Source organism: Danio aesculapii, chromosome 4 (genome assembly GCF_903798145.1).
Source record: "Danio aesculapii chromosome 4, fDanAes4.1, whole genome shotgun sequence".
Lineage (NCBI taxonomy): Eukaryota > Metazoa > Chordata > Actinopteri > Cypriniformes > Danionidae > Danio > Danio aesculapii.
The window spans coordinates 38121182-38142764 of record NC_079438.1 but is presented as its reverse complement, the minus strand read 5'-3'; the positions used below and the strand labels follow the sequence as shown (position 1 = coordinate 38142764).

The following is a 21583-nucleotide window of genomic DNA, read 5'->3' as shown; positions in this document are numbered from 1 at the left end:
TGCACATTAAATTACTGCATCAATAATGCATGATCTTTTATTTCTGTTGCGCTCAAAGATGCATATACTGACTGGGTACAAAATTTGCATGTTTTCTTTAAAAAATGCTGATTTGTGCTTGCTTTGCAGAACTAGAAGTGAGTGTGTGAGTCAGGTTATCTCAAGGTAAGAGTCTGTATGCAGACACAAGCAATGACTTTGTACTTTGATGGTCACTCTTTGATAAGAGCATTTGCAGAACAGCAAACACTGGTGGATCTCTTAAGAGACTGCAGCAGGTGCATTCACAGCAGAATGCAGATGATGAAAAACATTCACTATTCAGTTGTTCGCTTGGGGTTATAAGGGTGTCATTAAGGCTTTGAAGTATCCAAGCAATTAACACTTTTTCATCCCGACCACTCCCTGTGTATGAAGAGGGTTAAATTTGACAGGGTTTCCATGGTGATTCACTTGGATACATAAAGGATCAATGTGTCACATCACTTCACAGCCATTCATTTTTAGGTTTTTCTAAGAAAAGGAATGAGGCACATAATTTCATCGATGTGAACTGGCAGAAAGATTGGACTTGTTCTAATGGTGTGTTTTTTTTTGTACCGTGTCAATTTGGACACGGTGAAAGAAGAAAGATCATTTGGGAATGACATCATTATAAGGGTGAATGTCAGTGTTGAGTAAGATTGATACAATCACAGTAGATCTGGGAATTGCATTATTCATGACCAGTTGTTCAACTGAGCATTTGACTATGAGGCTGTCATGAGTGGACATTGAAATTATGGCACTTAACAAACAACAGATTTGTGCATATTATATTAATATATCAGATATCAAAATGTAATGTAGCTTCACTTAATTAGAAGACATACTTTCATTTTGCTGTAGTGGTTGTTCAACTTTTGCATAAAATGTGTATATATATATATAATTGTTTTTTTAAGGGAGCTTCTTTGAAAAGGATCAAACAATTCTCTGTTTAATTAACTTTTATTATAAAGACAAGTATTCCATTCGTACAGTTATATTAATTCAATTAGGTAAAGTTCAGTTGAAAAGAACAGTGTATATATACATACACACAAAGTGAAATCAAGTGTCACACTGTAAATCAGGGATGTCTGGATCCAATCATGTGATCCGAAATCAGGCCTGATCTTGTGGTTTCAGACGGAATCGGGCATTACCTCCCGATCAGGATCGAATATATATAGATATATATTCTCATTATTTTTTAACATATCTATAGTTATGCGGTGGCACAGAGTTAAACCTCTTTCTTGACTTCACACAGAAACAGCAATGCGTGCGGTATTATAAAGTCGAGGATGACAACATTGCCATATGAAACTGTAAGATATGTAAACTTGGGATTGCCTGCCGGGTGTTTTAAGTTAAGGTGCTGTTCGTTTTTATATTAGATTCTTTTTATATTTACTATTGCACTGAAGTCCAAAGTGAAGAATTGATGTTATTTATTACTTTATTTTTCAAGCTACCTCACAGAAGTGCTCTGTTTGTTAACTGAGTTGTTGAATGTTAAAATAGTGAATTTTATAAAACAAATTTCCTCGCTCTTCTTTATTCTTTTTTTACGTATTATAGAAGTATCGGATCGGGTTTCGGTATCGGCAGATGCTCAAAATCAAATGACTCTAACTCAGGCTCGAGGGCAAAAAAACCTGATTGGGACATCCCTACTTTAATGTTTTAGATCATCTAACAAATTTAAATATTAGTCAAAGATAACAGATGTAAACATCACATAGTTGTTATGTTTTTTATCATTAATGGAAAACAAAATACAAAACTACATAGGTCTGTGTAAAAATAGTGTTTGGCAACCCTTAGAAGCAACAACTGCAATTAAGCGATTTTGATAAGCATATAATATTTTAATTTGTTTGATAAAGTGTGACAAACATTCGAAAAAATCTGTAAGCAAACAATTTCACACAACTATAAATTATAAATATATAGAATTATTGAGTTTGACTGACTTAATTAAAATTAAGGGCATTTTGACTTAGTTTCCTATAACCTTTTTCATTTATTTATTTTAAATCTTTAACTCATTTTTTTTTTTCTTGCCACATTTTCTACATTGCAAGAGCATTTTGCATCTTACAAATAGCATTTGCATGAACAGTCTGACATTTAATTTTTAGCAAAAGAGATGAGTCATTTAGCCATATTTTCACATCTTTGTTCTTATGCAACAAGCTGGCCTTTAGAAGTCAAGACCTTTTACTGTGAAATTGTCAAACTCCGCTCACACCAACAATGATGTCCACAAAGGACACATCAGGAAAGCTATTGGGAACCATTATTATCTTTGTCTGAGGTTTGGATCCATGCGATTTAGAAATAAATGAACATTAAACCAGATAATAATCATTCTGCAAGCATCCTTCTTCAAGATGGGAGGTCACGTTATCCAGGCTTCACCCCATTAATTAGCACCTGTCTTTCCTTAACAGTGAGCCAACTTTGCTATTGATGGAACTCTCTCTGGGGAAATCACAACCTCTACACCTAGACGTACTTCTGAGACTTGTTTGTCTTCATGTGCACACAAACGTCTACAAGTCACCATGCCAGGACTTGCCATGTGCGCCATCCAGCTTCTAACCTCTGAGAGTACATGAACACACTCCCAAGAGGCGTTCGTAAACGTCCTTGCTTGTCCTTGCCCTGCCTCCACTCTTTGCTTAGGATGTATGAGGATGCTAATACTAGCTGAGAGGGTCATCTTAGTTGAATGCTGCCAGAACCATCGCCTGCTGACTGCATCATCATTCACAATAGCCAATCGCAGCCAAGGACTCAGTGATGCTGTGCCACTCTCACTGGAGGGATTCCGAAGGAAGTGCCTCGTGACGGTGCATGGTTAAACAGCCAAGAGTCTCTTTCTCTCTTCCTCCCTCTCTCTCTAATTCAGGACTGGTTGCATGCACGGTCTGGTTTTTAAGAGGGATAGCACATTGCCATGCACACTACTCCCTACAGGCTCAGCAGAGAATAGCGACAACAGCAGCTCTCTTGCTCTCTCTCACTCCGGCTCTCTCCACCTCTACCAGACAAGACTCCTCCTCTCCATCTCTCTGTGACTCCCTCTCTCCTGCATATGATCTGTACTTCACTTCCTCCCAGCTGAAGCAGGAGATAACAGCACGCTATATACAGGTAGGCACTGTTATTTCTCTCTCTGAAGTTCCAGGTGTTACTGGTTTTCTTTGGGTTAGATGCGAATCTGAAAGAACCCTACACTGGGTCAGAGTAGAGTGTGCCATCATCAATGCCCGCCCCTACAGCGTGGCATTTGTTTTCACGCCAACGCTGCTTTTGGCACCATTTCCATCCTCTTTCTGGCCAGCCGGGAAAGGTGATAGTTTACTGGTTGGATGGTTCCTGTGAGAAACCCATCATCTACTGCCACGCTTAGCTGAGATCTGCTTATCCAAGTAACAGAAAATGATTTACACATTTGTAGCTGGAGATTGGAGATGTTTTCGTACATGTAGGTTTGTGTGTGGGAGTGTTTGTGCGGGTGGATGGCTGAGGTTGGAAGGGAGGGGAGATGGAAGCTGAGAAGCTGTATTCATCCCTGGGAAACTAATCCCACCACAGTCCTCCGTATCTGATAGATGCTCTCTTCTCCTTTTCTCTCTCTGTCCTTCATGTGTGATGGGTTTATCTGTGGCGGTGGATAGTGGAGGAAATTATTCCGGAATGGCAGATAATTCCCTCAGTAAAAGAGCTTTTTTTCCTGTCGAAACCATTATTTGTTCTGCTCTGAGAGTCACGACTGCTAGCGTATATTGAGACGGATACTGTCTCTGTCAACCTAGAGTGGCAGCTAAAGAGAAAGTAGGTTCGTCTATACTGTGTGAATCTCGAGACTCTACTTGAGCTTTCTCCTCAACTCTTTTTGTGTGCAATTGTTGAACTGAGAATGAATTTGTAAGGACTTTGTAAAGACTTGAGCTATTGTAGCTAGCTGCTGCCCACACCAACAAATGTGCCTGTCATTACCTCATATCTCTGTTGGGCAGATCAGCAGTTGCTATGCACGCCTAGTGAGAGTGAGGAGCAGGGATTGCTCGGCTGTAGCCTCAGGCTTATCCAATTCAGCTGTGCAGATTCTCCTCTAGAATATATTAGTGCTTGAGGAGCTGTGGTAAAACAGTTGCTTGGCGAAACCAAAGCGGTAGCTGGAAAAACTTCTGAAAATAAGCAATCTAATTTACATAAAGATGCAAGTTGTGCATGTCCCAGTTTTGTCTAAGCTATTTATGTAGAACTTTTGTTAGTCATGGAGTATACTATTATCTAAACTACTTTCAGTGCCATATTTTTTTTTTGAATTATTTTTTAGGGGTTTTCACCTTTATTTTGACAGGACAGTAGATAGAATTGACAGGAAAGTGTGGGAGCAGAGAGAGGGGAAGTATCGGCATAGGACCTCAAGGCGGGAATCAAACTCGGGTCGCCGCGAACACCGGAGTGCATGTGTCGGTGCACTTTCCACTACGCCATAGGCACCGACTTAGTGCCATTTTTTAAACAAAGTTGTCTTTTTGGATTAAAGTAATATGTAATAATACAAAAAAAAAATAGTGTGCATTACTTCAAAATAATGTGTGCACATTGATTTAAAATAATTGAGTCATTAAGGAGCATCCACAATAAATCTGTAAATACAAATTGCTGAAGATAAGAAGCTTGTTAAAATAAATCCCTATCTAGATTTGAATTTGTAAATTTGTTTTGAATAAAATTAATGATCATCAACCTAAATTATTATTTAGTTTTACACATTTTGGTGCAGATTACTTGCAAACGATGACCAACATTTTGTTATAATCAATAATTGTGAACTTGAATTTGTCTGCAAATGAAGTTTGTTATGGCATTGAGTTTCATCCCTCTGATAATAATGTTCAACTGAAAGACACAGTTGGCTTGAAAATCCATTTTCCCAAGGGTCTTAAAAAGGTATTACCTGACAAAAGGTTTCTGACATCCAAAAGCAATACAATCCACCAGCATGTGGATTGTACCTGTGTACCTGGGCAATATGGGGTGGCAGATGTTGTCTAAAATATGTCACGCCCCCTGCAGTTGCCAAGGGCAACATTGTGCATTATCAGCCTTGTTAAATATCCATTAATGAGGTGAGATTTACAAGCCTGGCATTGCCGAAAGGTTGAGTTAACCATCTCTTCTACTGCCGATTGCCCATAGGTTATTTCTGGAAGGCTTCAATGTCAGTCTGTAAGATTAGGATCAATCACCAAGGTAATTTTTATTTGTCATTCACCTACACACCTTCCCTCGTGTGTTGAAATGGATGGTAGAGAATTAAACGTGAGCATGTGTGTGCGTCTGTGGAAGCCAAAAAGCTGTTGTTAAGAGTAATAGCAGCCAGCAGATAAAAATAGCGGCTCTATTATGATTTGACCTTGGACAGCTGGCTGCTTGGCTGCAGATACCTGGACGAGGAAAGTGTACGGATCACTGACATGCTCTGTGAAGAGTCTCGGGCAGCCATGATAAATGTGAGCAATAACGGAGCGCTATGTTCTCATTGCGTTGCACCACAGCAGGCACAGACACCATCTAAATGACACTCACTGTTGGTTTGAGTAACAGGAACAGAGTACAAACCAATAATATATTACAAACATGGAAAATTGAAGGTGATCTCATCTGCAATCGAACTTCCAGCGACAAGATTAAACTATCTAGGCTTTAAGGAGATGTTGTAATTTATATCCATTACACTATTGGATTGTACAATGCCACCTAGCAGTTTCTTTTTCGGACACACACCAACTGTAAGTCAGTAATTCTTCAGTCAGTGACTGAGATGGATAACTAAACACAACCCTGTGTTTGAACAGGCAAGCAGTAGGGGTCATATGTATCACAAGCAGCAAGGACTTGTGGGAAATGCTGTTGAATAAATATCGTTTGATGTATCAGACAACAGAAATGTTCCTCAAGGTCAGCAGGAAAGCGACAAAACTGAAAGTGCTTCCCCCTTATAATATTGAGCTTTGTAGAGCTATTTTCATCATTACAGATATAGGGAAAAAACTTTGAAATTAAGAGTTTCTCTGGATTTACAATTTATACACGTGTTTGAGTAAAACTTTTTTTTGTTGTTCTTCAAACCACAGATGGCATTTCATCACAATTTAAAATAAAATTCTCTTAATGCTCAAACACAAAAGGACAATATTTAATTATGATAATAACATATATTTAAAAAATATTTTCTATAAATTTTTTAGACAACATGGTGGGACTGCACAATATTGGAAAAATCTAACATTGCGATATTTTTAAAATCTGCAATATATATTGCAACATGAATACAATTTCACTAGTTGTGTTGAATAATTATTTGGAAAGAATTTATCATTTTAGATTAATTGGCATGATTCTGTAGGGGAGTGCATATGCATAAAATATAAGAAACAATCAACAAGCACAGATAAATTCAATAAAGAACAAGATACTAATTAAATAAACAGCGTTTTGTTTTCAGAGGAGTCGAACCGTATTTAGGTGTACAGTAATTGAATAATCAAATGTAAATTAATACTGCATAATCTTCTTTTATAAACGATTTAATAGAATGTATCGTTATTAATTTGTCAAAGTTAAAACGGTACAAATTAACAGTACAAATTCTTAGGCCTGAATGCTTTTTAAATGCCCATACAGTCACAGGTCTCAAAAAAACACTTGAGAAATGATCAAATTAAACCAGACTCAACATTGCGTATGCTTGCGATGTGACTATTGCGAAGGTACACATTGCGATATCGATGCTCAAACAATGTATAGTGCAGCCCTACAACATGGTACTTATTTAAATTTAGATTATAACCCTGATTTTTAATAAGAGCAAATTAAAAATTTTAAATATTAGTATCATCCTCAAAACACATTTTGTGCACATTCGGGAAACAGAAATTCAAGTCCTTACTTTTATTCCATTGCTGTATGTTATTGCTATTGTACTGTATTGCACGCAATATGTATATGCATACAGTATATGTATATTCTGACTGTAAAAAAACAAAAACATCAATAGTCTACTGCTAATATGTGTGATAAAATAATATTTTCATAATATCAGCCTAAAATGTGTTTAGTTTTTTGTTGCAAACGGTGGGAACATACAGTACCATACCTTTTTATTAAGTGATTGCTAAAAAGCTATTCTTAAATCTTCTTTTATTTTTGCTAGGGAAATACAGTAGATGAAATAGCCTTATTGGGGCTGCTCACTGTTCCACATATTGCTAAGCAACGGAGGAGAGGTCCTTAGAGAATGTAGCCAGCCTTCTGACTCCATAACACAGCCCTGGCACATGCACGCGCGCGCGCACACACACACACATACACACACACACAGATGGTGCTGAGCAGATCCCGTTCCATAGCGTTTGCTAAGCCTGTGTTGCCATGGTGGTTACATATGCATGTAGTTAGAGGAAGTGATGTAATGACTCCTCTTTAATCAGTGCACAAGGGGGCAATCAGGTGGTGAAACCTCACCTTGGGCCCTGATGACTACTATACGGAGCCAAGAGTTTTCTGTGGTGGATTTAACTATCGCACACTACCCAGACCCTCTAGCTGTTTAATGCATCTATAAACAATATTTTTTTAGGACTGATAACTGATTAAGTGTCATTGAGTTAATTACATTACCATATATGCTTATTAATTAAGCAAATAATGAATAAAATAGAAAATGAGCTCCAAAATGAAAATGCATTCAGACGTTACATTGTTGTGGTACAGTATATTTAACCATTGAATGGATGTTACATAGACATAAGCCAGCATACAAAAGCCCTCCTGTGAGATTTTAATTGTTTTTCAAATATTTCCCAAGTGCTTTTTAACAGAGCAAGAAAAAATTTGAGCATTTTTGAGCAAATTTAAGTTTTCTGTTATACATTTCTTCTTCAGAAAGTCTTCTCTCTTTTAGTCTGGCTAGAATAATATTAATAATAGGAACAATTGAACATTTTAAAATGGCTACGGTCATTATTATTAGCCCATGACATTATTATTAGCCCACCCCCTGTTATGGATTGGCTACAGAACAAACCACCACTGTTGTCCAATGACTTGCCTAATTAACCTAATTGACTAGTAATTAACTTTTAATTGCACCTTATTCTAAATACCAGTATCTTGCTAAATAACTAGTGAAATATTTTGTATAATTAGAAATTAGCTAGTTAATTAGCAAATAGTTATTAAAACTATTACTGTATGTTAAAATGTGTTTAAAAGGCTTCTTCTCTCAGTTGAGACGTATTTGAAAAACTGTTCAAATGATCATTTTTTGGCTAATAAACTTGTCTTCAACTGCATATGTTGCATATTATTGAATGTGAGCATGTCACTGGCCTGCAAAACTGTTAGCAATCATGTTGTAATCATTGGTAGACTTAGGGATGAGTTTCATTTGTGAAATTTGTAAGTTTCTTTATCATGCAGTGAGCAGATATAGAATTATTTTCCATTGTCGTTTTTCAGTGTTTTTAAAACCTGCAAGTTTTGAAAAATGTTTCTGGAGATTGTGATCTGTTTCATTCAGATGTCTTCTGAACATGAGCATATCTGTTTAAACAGCACTGTGCTCTTACTGCGCAGCCTGTAGTAGTATGCATTAAATAACTTAATAGTTGCTAATTTGTAATTAAGATATAATTGCTCTAAATAACAACAACATATTAGCTGCATTTGTATACCCGTGCTTATGGTCAACACCCTGCCTTTATCTGGCTTTAGAGGGATATGGCCTTTGTGATCGCAGTGGATGCACTGATAATGCTAGGATTACATGATCAATATAGACTTGATAAAAACAGAGAGAAAAAAGGGGTTTTGGCTTTAAACAAATCCCCCTCAAGAAATTGACTGTAACATGGACACAAATGTAAAACTAAGTAATCAAAATAATACTTTAATGTTGTGTTTTAATGAACACATTCATTCACTCATTTTTCCCATTTCCCCATAGTCCCTTTATTTATTAGGGGTCGCCACAGTGGAATGAACCACCTACTTAATCCAGCATATGTTTTACACAGCGGATTCTCCTCCAGCTACAACCCAGTACTGAGAAACACTGATACACCAACACAATCTCACAGCAATTCGTAACTTTTTGATTTAGTGGTTAATTCGTATGAATTCGTACGATCTAATTCGTACAATTTAGTACGATTTGCTCATCCCCCAATGGCGGTTGGGTTGAGGGGTGGGGTTAGGTGCCACGCCTCCTTTTTAAAATCGTACAATTTCGTACGACTGAACTCGTACGAATTCGTACAAATTAGCCACTAAACTGACAAAACATAAAATACTTACGTTTTCCTGTGAGATCAGGCTGGATACACTCTCACATATACATGCATACACTACAGTCAATTTAGTTTATTCAATTCATGTACTGTATAGCGCATGTCAAACACATGCGAACACAGGGAGAACATGCAAACTCTACACAGAAATGCCAACTGACCCAGTCAGGACTCGAACCAGCGACCTTCTTGCTGTGAGGTGACAGTGCTAACCACTGAGACATCATGTCACCCTGCACAAAACAAACATAAATAAATAATTTAATGATAAAATTCGAGTACTATGTTATTTGATTATTATATTACAAGTAACAAATAGATATCACTCCTACATTTTACAAACCAAAAGCAAAGCAGTCACACTGTATGTAAAATTAGGTCACTTCCATCAGCACGATTTTACAGTTCAGAAAGATTGTTATTGAAAAATGTTACAACCAGTAATTTAAGAAGGGCTTTATAAATTCTCCTTATGTATGACTTGTCTCACTTCAGTATTAGCCACAACAATTCAGCGTGAATGCGCTCTAGTGACAATTAAGAATAATTGAATGCTTTCACACAAGTCAGAGCTAATATGCATCAGCATAACATTTGGGTGAAAACAGGGCTGTGAGTCATCAATTTGTCCTTCAGGTGTCACAACCCAGAAACAGAGGGAAAATCCACAAATCATAATGCAGAATCTCTCTTTAATTTCACATGCTGCTGTTCATTTGCCATACGAGCTCAGAATATCTGTCGTCCCAAGATCTCAGAAGATATTAGGTGTTTGGGCAAATTGGGGGGTGTGGTTGTTATAAGTAGAATATTTTTCTTTCTCCCTCGAGAAATTTCGCATAGGAAATTGCTTCCTCCACAACATTTTCATATCCATTTACAGATTTCACATGCTTTAAGCAGCAGCTGATTTTAGCACTCTATATGTCACGCATTACTGCAGATAAACCCATAGCCGTATAGACGCCCCGCTGACGCCCCCTGCTCCCACACCACTGCTTGAAGGTGAGTGTGTCAGAGTCAGGGGGGATTAATTATTACTAAAGGGCAGACTCTGCCACAAAGGTGGACTGGAGGACATTTTGAATGTTTTATGAATCTAATAAGGGAGGAAGGAGGAGAGCAAGAAAAATGCAGCTGTGCTATAGTTACTCGCTGCTCATGTACCATTAGGGGGAAATTACAGTATCCCACGATGCATTTTACAATGTGCATGTTATGATGTCTAAGGGTCTTACAGCTCTGTTTGAGTTAATGGTCTTGAGAGAACAGTGGTTACATTTTATGAGTCCATTTTTGACCAGTATGAGACTAGAGCTGATTATTACCATTTAATACACACATGTACATTTTACTACACATGATTTGCAATGCATGCCAACAAGTGATGCTGATTTTATTGAGTTTTTGTTTATTATTAGTTCATCAACATTGGTAGATTGTTTTAAAATTTGGGGGTTCAGTGAAAAAAATCAGTAGATTCAACTGTTTTTTGGACTGAACTGTTTAAAGAAATGGCTCATTTGATTGTGAAATGGCCTGTACTCGTAGCACCGCATGATTGTTTTTGAGCTCAGCAAGATAAGACAATGCAAAAGTAAGACATGATGTCTTGACATTATTTCACAGTATGCAGTCATTTTATCTCATCATATTCTATTCAGAAGCTCACAACTCTGGTAAAATGTATTTTCTTTTGCTGTGCCATTGGAGATTTTAAAAAGTAGTGGAGGAAGCACTATGTACAAACTCTCTTGACTGTGATCAGAAATATGAGTCAAACAAAAGCGTGTGTGGGTGTGTGATTTTTGAAGAAGCTGTAGTTTTCTTCTAGTGTGAACTAGTTATTGCCTTTGCCCTTATATTGAACAGATCCCACTGCCTTTTATTACAATTGTGAGCCCCCCTACCTGGCTGCACTGAGTCCACATGTGCACTCTGATTGTGTTTGAACTCCTTTTCAATCTTTTAAGATGAAAAGAAAGGCGTATAACCAGAAATGTAACCCACATCAATAAATAAATGCTGCCAAAACATTACCAAAAGGTTATTCTTTTCTGTCTTTTGGTTGTTAACCTGACCCCCATTTGTATATATATATTGAATAATAATTAAACATATATTTTGAATAAATGACAAAAGTCCTAATAATTTTGTGTTACTTTACTTTTATATCTATATTTGTTTTATTTGACAGTTGAAAATATTTTAAATAACAATCAGGGTTCAAGAATAACGCCCCATTCACACGGGGCTTCAGCGTCAATGCTTGACAGAGGGGCGTGTCTGAAGTTGGGGCTGACGCGATCGTCATAGCACCGTCAGCCAATGAAATTTGTCAGCAAAAGGCCCCTGTCTGAGCTGGTGTATTTGCATATAGCGATCTGATTGGCTGACGCTTCCATCGGTGCTTGAAAAGTTGAGAAAATCCCTACTTCTGCAGCGAGCAATGCCTCTGAAGCGGCACCAACAGATCCACAATGCAGTTCGGCAACACCTGACATCACCCATTCAAAGGGAATGGGAAGCGTAGAAGCTGACGCCCTGTGTGAATGGGGCTTAAGGACTGCCCGATGGCCCTGGGCCAGTGTGCGAAATGCTCGGGACAGTAGACAAGATTGTTACTGCCCTGACTGGCCTTGTCACTGAAGTTTCATTTGCCAGCGACTATTTCTCAATTGCGTGCAAATACAGTCTTAGAATCGAGAAACAGTTTGTGCTTTTAAGCCTTTAAATGCTACATTTATGGGGATGTCGTGAACCCCTTCTTGTTTTTTGGTACCTCTTATGTGATTGGATGTTGTGAGCATGTTATTTTTTCCGCAACCTGGTACCAACTAGTACAGCAAAGAGGTGGCAACATCAAATTATGACGCTAAAAGAAAATGTCTGTTTCTAATGTCTTGGAAGCAAGAACTTAAATGTCTTATGTGGGTTCAACACGACCGGAAAAAAGTGAAGTGATGTTTTGCACAGTTTGCCATCAGTTTGGCAAGTCAGCCACATTTTGTTAAATAATTTAGAACTGCAATAAAATACCTGCACATTTTCTTTACTGCTCTTTTTTGTTTGCATAACACTTTAATTTTGCTCATTATACGTTTATTAACATTTTTAAATTCTACATTTAAATTCTAGATTTGCAGAAATTATTTTTGACACATTTAAAATATGTGGCCAAGAAATTGCTGTTAACTTTTTTTTTTTTGGTGAGGCCAGTGAAAATTGTCGGGCCAGTAGAAAAAATCCTTAGCGTTGAACCCTGACAGTTCTTTAAAAAAAATGCAAAGCCATAATAGTATGTGTTTTAGTTGCATGAGGCCAGTTATATAAATAATAACACATAATCTTCATCAACACCATTTATCAACAAGCTAAAAACTTTTTTATGCATTTTCCAATATGTATATTGTTTATGCTATATTGTTAAAACTAATTTCAGACATTTTCAATGTAGGCATGCTGGAGCATGTGACAACCAAAACAACAGTAGCTGACGTGAAAGGACATTGCCAACTACTGGCTTGGCATGAATATTAAAGCATTTTTTTCTGGTTTTCATTGATTTTTGTGAACAGAAATTGTTGTGACATGATTGTCCTTCATTTTTAGATTCACATTGTTGTGTAAACTTACCCTTATCATAACAGGAGCACGGTATTCACACTGTCCGCCTCTTTCTAAATGCCTGCCATGATCTTCCTCTCATGCAAACATCCTTGCTGTCGCTATGGCGACCAAGTCTCCTGCCTGCTCGTCTCCATGAAGATTTACCATGCTCATTCCCGCTGTATGCTGTTGGGTTTCGGGTGTAAACTACTGCAAATGACAGCCCACATTAAACTCAAGTAAACATTAAAAACGGTTTGTTTTCTACATCCCTTGCTGCGCCGTATGCTGCTGTCTCTTTTTAATCTTCTGTCTAAGCAGACTGGTTTTGCTTCATGTGGTCAGTTGGTGCTTTTTGGACCGAAAGCTAAACTGTTTGCGACCCAATTGCTGGAATAATAATATGCTACAACTAGCCCAAGGCACAGCTCTCACCGCGAAAAAGTCACATCAACCGGCCTCACACTCGGATTCTCTCTTTATTTGTCTCTCTGTTTGTCTCTCGCTCGTTTAAGCGGCTGACAAATTTGGGGCTCCCCTGAAGGACGTACTGTTTGAAGCGCTCGTAATACTGTCTGCACACGCTGCGTCGCGCCGAGACTAAAATGAGGCTTCCCCTAAAACATGTCCACCCAGCCCCATGTAAAAACACTCATTATCCACTCGCCTAACGGGCTGCTCTCTGCAGCGGGGAGCCAGGCCAGTCCTATTATTGGCTAATGTAATGATTTATAAAAGAGAGGCAGGCACAAAGATTATCTAATGAAGAAAATACAAGACTGCGAGAGATTAATGCCACGCTGAACTCCACGCTACCCTCCAATGATTGAATCACACTCGACAATCTTAGATGACTCTTTCCTATTTTCTGTACTACAATGACAATTTTGTAAATTAACTGTCGTGATGGGGAGTGCTACGCTTGTTTTGTGGCTGTAAAACAATGACTTATTATGTCTTATTTTCTCACAGATGAGTAACTTGGAGGATTTAAGGAGTGTTTTGTGGGTTTAATGACACTTTAGATCTGTTCATAACATCTTTGTCTCAAATGTGATTGCATTTTGCCTCAGTTTGCATAAACAAACAAGTTAACAGCAAATCAAATAAAAGCTTAGCTAAAAAGCACAGGTCCTTGCGTTAAATATTCATTGCAGAAATATAAAATTGAAATATAAATAAAAAATTGAAATATAAATATAAAAATTAAAATGCTAGACAAAATAATACAATATAGACAAATAGTTAGCTTTTGTAACAATGCAAGGCCATTGACGAATCTGTCAGCTGTTCCAAATGTCTTGCATGTAGGTTACGGGACATCGGAGAGTTTTTACTGTCGATACTTCGTACCGTCGACTCAATAACACAAAAGTGGCATTGAATGAAATTTTGAGCTTTGTACATTGTTTTTGTTTAATGAAGTTTTTGCTGTGTAAGTTGAAATGAAAACAGCACATTTTTATATGGAGTATTTATGTGCCATATTGGATGTTTAAATCTTGTTCCAGTCTATACATAACCAGCTCGGATCTTGACCTGTGCTCACCTTCGAGAAAATATAAAGCCATCTCAGTTCTCATCCCACCATTTTTTGAATACACATTGCAAAACAGCTAACAATGGTGACTTCCAGATTTAACTGTAGAGGCTCACAGGTGTCCTTACATGGAATTCCAACTTCAAAAGATGCAGCAGTGTAAAAGACTGGTTCCAGTGGGTCTTCTACAGTATTTATGATGTTGGGACGCAGTTTAACAGATGATTCAACGTAAAAATGGACCTTTTGCCACTTTTCCAAATGATCAACTAGAAGTCAGGTTATTAATTGTTGTTCCTTAAACTTGGATAGGTGACAATGCTTTTGTCAATTACTGTAATTAAATATATAATTTCTGTGTTTTTTATGGTTGCAGTTAGCAAATGCCAGCTTCAGTTCACTTGTTTAGAATCAGATGATCATCCTTCATGTGCATAGCTGTGTTGTCAGTGTCGTTGTGTTGGGTTTTACACATAGACTTGAGCAACGTGCAGCTGAACATTTATTAATCAGTGCCACTTTTCATATGCATAGACCTTTGTTTGAATATATGTTACATTGATAACTAGGGATGGGTATCGTTTGGGGTTATTTCGATACCGGTGCTTCGATACTTTTAAAATGGTACCGGTGCCAAAACAGTGCCTATCCGATACTTTTGAGCCACAAAATTATGGTGGATGACTCTAGAAAAATCTTTTGTTTGACAAAACTTTTTAAATAATTTAAATTTAAAGTAAACATCAATTCATATTTAATATATTTGAATTACATTAATATATAATTTGTTGGTTAGCATGAATTTAAGATTTGCATTATGAAATTACATTAGCTTACTACTAACCTGTGGAAAGGCTGTCAGCAAAATACTGAACTCCTTTTTTCTAGGGTTGGGGCTTGTGTCTATGTTTACATGGTTATCAGTAATCTAATGATCTGCCTTAATCTGAATAAGACAATAATATGATCAAGGTGTTTACATGAGTTGCTTTTTAAATGTTCCTTTTATGATCCTGTCTTACATGTTGTAGTCAGTGGTGGTTCTAGACCAGAGAAACTGTTTTATATAACATTTATAATATGTTATATTTAACTAGTAAAATGTTATGCACTGACTGTCACCATGGGGAAGATAAAAAAGTAGATATTAGAAATGAGTTAGTTAAACTATTATGATTAAAAATGTGATGTAAAAAAATCATGTGATGAAGACGGAAATCAAAATAAATGAAGGCAAAACTAAACGAGTTGAATATGACTTACATGAGTGTGACTGATAACTACATTTGATTGTGTTACATCTGTTCTTTGGTACTTGCCGACTGTTTGTAAATTCAATACTGCATTTCCTAACGTAAAACTATGTACACTATATTTCTGATTAATTATGATCTCTGCATAGCCGAGGACTTCCTATATTAAAAGTGTTAAAATCACTATTACCTGTGTCAATTTGGGCGTCACCCTCTGACGAATGCGGGGAACTGGGCTAATGCGCGCTGCAGTCATTGACAGAGAGAGCAAGTGCGCGCGGGAGTGGGTGCCTGAGAGACACCTAGAACGCACAGACACAGGCCTCGGTCATATCTCCGCAGTCTGCCACCGATGGCTGATCTCGCTTCTTCGTGGCGTTTTGACACAAAACTACGCGTCCAAATTTAGGGGGGCCAGAGTTGACATGGGGACTGGTGGAAGAGTGCTCTTTTAATGGAGTTTGATACCACACGTTAAATAGAAAGAAAAAAAACCCTCCGGATTTCGCAAATGTGTCATTAAGTTTGACGTGTTTCCCCCTTACACGCAACTTTTGTAAAGCATCTGCTTCACGTTGCAGTGTCAGAATCATTGCTTGTAAAATACGTTTTAGAACCCTTAGTTTAAGCAAATTTGATTAACGCGATCATGCATGTTGATCTGAAGAGAGTCGCTCTCGCTCACCGAAAGCACTGTAATGCATGCGTCCATTCCCTAAGCAACCAGAACAAACGCCTGACATCGCCTGTCTGCATTCATCAAAGTTGTTTAGGATTAAATGTTTAGAGATGGTGTGACAATGCGTACTGATGTGTGCCTTTGATGCCACCCCTTGATGCTTCTTACGTCCTTGTCGCAGCACCAGTGGCACCGAAATTAGGCACTGAAATTCATATGCTGTTTTGATACGGTACATACCGGTTGCAAAGGTACCAGTGCTATAATGGCACCGGGTTTCGGGACCCAACCTTATTGATAACGGTGGACTGCAATGTCAAGCAATCAAAATAAATGATATGCTCAGGAGTAAAAAGGATAAATTATTTGCTCAGGGGATGGCCTGGCATGATCTTACGTTTTGACATCATAATGTGGAAACAGCTTCAAATACTCCATGTATATCTAATGACAGCTTTAAAAAATGAAATGAATACAAAGTCTGCTATAAAGCTGTTGTAGAAGAACAACAGGTCGATTTAGTTAAATGGTTATTCAGTGCATTTCTTCAGTTATAAAACATGGAATCATGGAATGTTGTCTCCTTTCTACTTTATATAGATATTTTTTATTGAAAACGCTGAAATGTGCATCATTCTGGAGGAAAACAAAAATCTGGTGGAATTTGACCCACATTATAGGTGGTTTGTGCATAGTTATTTTTGCGTTCCATCTATTTTAAGTATCCCTAGTGAAAGAGTTTACTTTTAGCCATGACAATTGTTGTGATTTAGTCTTTTACAAACCCCTCTGTGCAAAGAAAAAAAAAGATTTTTATGTTGCACATAAAATAGTTATGGTTGAACTGTTGCAGTGAGTGTTATAGCTGCCTTTTTCAAATGTTTATTTGTGGGTGTGCACATTTGCCTGCTGGGGTTACATTTGTAAGTACATTATTGTGTGAAGCATTTTTGGTTTTATGACACGAGGAGCAGTTCAAAGTCATTGTCTGCATAAATTCTTTTAAAAGCAAATTGCATTTTAATGTAGCTCAATTGATATTTAACCTTTTTATTATCTCCAGTCTTTTTATTTTAGATAAATCCATCTTAAATTCATCTCTCCATAGTTTTACTTTTTTTAACCATGCCATCTGTTTGTCTGTCTATCTATCTCTCTGCCTGTCTGTGTCTATTTTTTTTTTATATATTTATGTCAAAAGGGATCATAAACCTGGCAGATCTGCCTCCATCCAATCAACAACCAGTGGATAAAACCAATTGTATTATTTTATTGTATTTAATGTGTGTGTTTGTGTGCGTGACATATATTGCAATATGGAAGAAATGAACTGTTGCTACTTCTTGCTTACATTTCAGCTGTTAAATATTGGACCTAGGTAAAATCGTATTTTTATAAATTACTATTTTTTTTTTCATCGCAAAGATAGCTTAGATCAGTGGTCATTAATAGGCGAATCAATGTTCCGTGTCCAGAAGTGTCCCATACGAACTCATACAGCCTATAGATTGCGCAGCTCTGTTACTTTAGTCCCGCTCCTGCTGGGGGTTATTCTGCACCCGATCGCTCCCGCTATTTATTCATCCTGTTTACCTGCTGTCTGCAAAGAAACGTTTTCTTCTCGATGTACTGTTCCCGCTGAATTAAGTGAGAAGAGCCGAATGTTCTCTCCCGTTAAGTTTCATTCACTACGATGATGCTGATAAGTAATAACGGAATGCTCTGGACTGATTGTTATTATAAATGCATTGTTTCCTTGATAATGTAAGCATAATGTAAACAGAAGTAATCAATACTCTAAAAGTGCTCAATAATTAAGATGTGTTTTATATTAATTATTATTGTCTGCATGATTGTTTGAGACTGTGGAGTCGAGATGTAAAATAGAAAAAGGGGAAGTTTAAGCTTTTACTCCATTTTTTTATCATTGTATTTGAACATACAATTTTCAAAATACCCTACTTTTATTTAGTTAATGAGAAAACATGCAAATCTACAGTCATATGTTTGAAGCCTGTTGTATGGTCAGGTGTTTGTTACCCAATAAATATGTATATTGTTCTTAGAATTTTTCTGTAGCCATTTTTTTTCTAAACATAGCACATACTATACTATACCTAACTGTGAACGTAAAACTCCCAATACGACCAGAGTAAAGTAGTTTTGAAAATCAAAAGAATAAAGGATTTTCCACAACAAAATGAATGTAGTTTGGATGGTTGGCAGGTGTATGACAAATCCCAGGTTTTTACCTTTAATACAGATGGTGAGCGTAAGACAAACTGAGACCTTTGTGGTGAAATATGTGAAAATATGAAAGTTTGTGTAGTGAGTAAATCACTACTGCACTGTAAAAAAAAAAAAACCTCCTAGAAGTCAAAGTAGACATCCCGTGTAGAGGCGGGTTTGTTCCAAAGCACTGTATGCGTTTGTTGGATGGATGCATCATGAGCTGCCAAAATGAGAGTAGACGGTACTGCAATTTCTCTTCCTTTACCCGAGTTTACTGAGGCATATGGCAAGAAAATTGAGAGTGGAAGAGAAAGGTTGATGGAGACAGCGAGAATGAGAGGTCAGGTTGTGATCTCAGCAGGACCGACTGCTTTCTGTTCCTTGCTCTCTTGTGTCCCAGCATGGGGTACATAGTCACACATACACACAAAGACACGCACAGCATCTTGTTTCTCAGCAAATTGGCCACAACAGTCCCTTTTACACTTTGCTAGACAATCAATCATTTTTGTTAACCGTAATTAGTTATGCAGATTAAACGATGATACACTCGCTGCAGAGTTACTATAGCACTGAGCTTAATGAAAAGCAAGATCATTACACATGCATGAATATTAAAACCTTAGATCATTAATGACAAATGTGCTCATCATATCTTCAAGTGAATAAAAGCCCTGCCATCAGAGAGGATGAGCTAACAGATGTTTCATGTACCATGTGTAATCCATGTGAGGGGTGTTAAATGGCAAGATGGATTTGCTTTTGTTTATAAGTACAATAAGAACGTTAAGATGTGAAGATAAATTAAGAGGATGCTGGGAGATTTGTCAGAAAGAATAGGGTAAGTGGTTGCATATTTAACCTTAGAGTTGCAAATGATGGCATCCCACGAACAGGCTTCCCTTTAACTTTGTCAAAGAAAGACATTAACACGGGTTGTGCATTCATCATGATACTTACCGAACTGATGCTCATGGGAAATATAATCTGTCATGGCACACTTGCTCATTTAATTTCACATTGTGGAGGTTTCACTGGCACTGCTTCTTACTGAATGCTTATCTACCTCAGCCGTCAACCTCTGAGAACATAAAAGACTGAGATCGATCTTCTACAGCATAAAGGATGATGAATAGACAATGCAACAGAAGTGATTATACAATATCAATTCTATTTGGCAAAACTCCATCAATGGGCTCTGACGTGATAACAGTTATCGGAAAAGGAGGATTAATAGGTATGCAAAAGTAAGAAGAGATTGAGAGAGAGACTGCATCCATGATAAATGTAGGGCAAGACGTAAACGCCAGGACGCAGTGTCCCTCAGTCTCCAGCGATAAGCGGCGTGTTAAAGGGCCACTCATGTGCGGAGCAGGGATTCCAATCTGTTTCCATTTAGCTGTCTCGTCAAGGACAGCTTCAATGTCATGAGAAACCCACCACACTAAGTCCCACTCAAAGATTAACAGGCTTTTCAATCAATAACCCTGCATCTCCTGTACACACATGCCAACAGGTCATACCTTAACACATGTAGCACATAGAACGGCTTATTTATAGGACCATATGCACAATACAATATAACTTAAATTTTTTCTAGTCATCTTGTATAGTTTAGATTAAAAATACTTTGCGTCAACTTGTTACTGTTGTAGTGCTATTAAATGGACAATGTTTTACCACATCCGCCCCTAAACGATGCATGTTAGTGAGATATTCCCTTAATGTAATGGTTTTACTGTTAAACATTTTCCTTTTCTTTTAGTCTTTTTTTGCCAAATAGTTTTTTGTACAACAAACACTAGTTAAACAGTGATCGAAGAGACTCAGTGCAGGCAGGATGCTGCAGTGAAGGACTGCTGCCACTAGATACTGCTCCTACCTGACAACTGAAACTCTCCTCTCTCGTGACACACATGTTGGCACCCAACTGTCAGGCGACTCGGCACACAAGAGCTGCAGGGAAATCTGGGTTTAGTTGATTGTGCGTGTGCTGTAGCAATAATTTGATTATATGGGAAATTAATAGAAGATATTCAGATATTGTATGTATTATAGAGGTGATTGGAAAAAATAAGCAAGCTCCAGAGACTCTTTAATGGTGATTTTGTTTGGTCAACAGTTAAAAGGCAGGGCTTCTGTGATCAATATTTCAACATCTTCATTTCACAACCAAGATTTTACTGCGTCTGGCCCATTTTTTTTTCTCTCTCTCTCTCTCTCTTTCTCGGATCCGGTGGATATCAAGCTCACCCACTGACTCCAAATTGCCTCAGGTTGGGCAGCTGTTCTGATGTGTTTCGCTTTGGCTTATGTCAAAGATATTCTAAAGCCTGGTGGTGTAACACAAGGTGCTGTACAAGCTTCAACATGCTGAGCAATAGATGCTTGCAGCATTATTGACAAAACATCACCCACCACTTTTGGTCAACCTCCACATTGTCTTGTGTAGCTAGACTTTGGACAGTCAATAAAGTCTGGCCCAAATTGCTGTTGGTTGTGTACAAAGAAAAAGAACAGAACAAGTCTGACTGATTAACACAAATCGCACAACGACAGATTGTTTTGTTTTGTTTTTCAGACTTTTAGGCCTCATTTATCTGAAATTGTTTATGTAGGGGATAAAGTACTGTTATCGCAGAATAAAGCCACGCAGGCTTATCAGCAGTCCGCCGCTAAGCATAGTGCTGTTGTAAAATTCCAAAGGGCTTTATTCTGCAATAACAACCATCTGAATTAAATTTATCCCATTTATTACACTGCTACTATCCTCAAACATAAAAAACACACAACTTTGTTCTGAGCCGTAATAGTTGATTTATTTTTTAATTAAAGGCGGAGCTGACAGTAATGAAATTGGCTAAATGGA

General features: G+C 37.6%; 1 protein-coding gene across 3 annotated transcripts in view; it reads left to right on the top strand.

The window, feature by feature from the left end:
• Nucleotides 1–2933: 2933 nt before the first annotated feature.
• syt1a (synaptotagmin Ia) overlaps nucleotides 2934–21583 on the top strand; it is a 286593-nt gene continuing 267943 nt past the window's right edge. For 2 of the 3 annotated variants that reach the window (XM_056455587.1, XM_056455585.1), the window contains exon 1: nucleotides 2934–3186. The gene's annotated coding sequence lies outside the window, so the exon portion shown is untranslated. The remainder of the gene's footprint in view (nucleotides 3187–21583) is intronic. The other variant, XM_056455588.1, reaches the window with a different exon arrangement.